This window comes from Buceros rhinoceros, unplaced genomic scaffold (assembly GCF_000710305.1).
Source record: "Buceros rhinoceros silvestris isolate BGI_N320 unplaced genomic scaffold, ASM71030v1 scaffold5520, whole genome shotgun sequence".
Taxonomy (NCBI): Eukaryota; Metazoa; Chordata; class Aves; order Bucerotiformes; family Bucerotidae; genus Buceros; species Buceros rhinoceros.
Window position 1 is genome coordinate 48,860 of NW_010391178.1, and position 305 is coordinate 49,164.

Here is a 305-nt window from a genome sequence, read left to right on the forward strand (position 1 = left end):
TTAGTCTCTTACACTCTTGCTCTGTACATCATGAAGTGATCTGTGCATAGCTTGTCTAAGCAACTGATCAAATGGAAGAAGAAAATACAGTAATTAGAAAGTACAGGTATTATTTACGGACTGGCTAAAAGAGGTAGGGTGTGGACTTACACTGTTTTAGCTCCTGTATAATAAATCTAAGTTGTTTTTTACCACTTTTCTTGTGTACTGTAAGTTTAAATCTCAGTTTGCTTCATGACAACTTAGTCGTAATAGTTGGTATGGTCATAGATGGGGTTTTTTGGGGGGGGGGGGGGGGTAAGTGG

General features: G+C 38.7%; 1 protein-coding gene across 1 annotated transcript in view; it reads left to right on the top strand.

Moving 5' to 3' along the window:
• The window catches only part of ANGPT1 (angiopoietin 1), a gene marked incomplete at its 3' end in the record, with an annotated part of 49,473 nt that overhangs the window by 4,069 nt on the left and 45,099 nt on the right, over window positions 1–305 (top strand). The gene's annotated exons all lie outside the window — the stretch shown is intronic.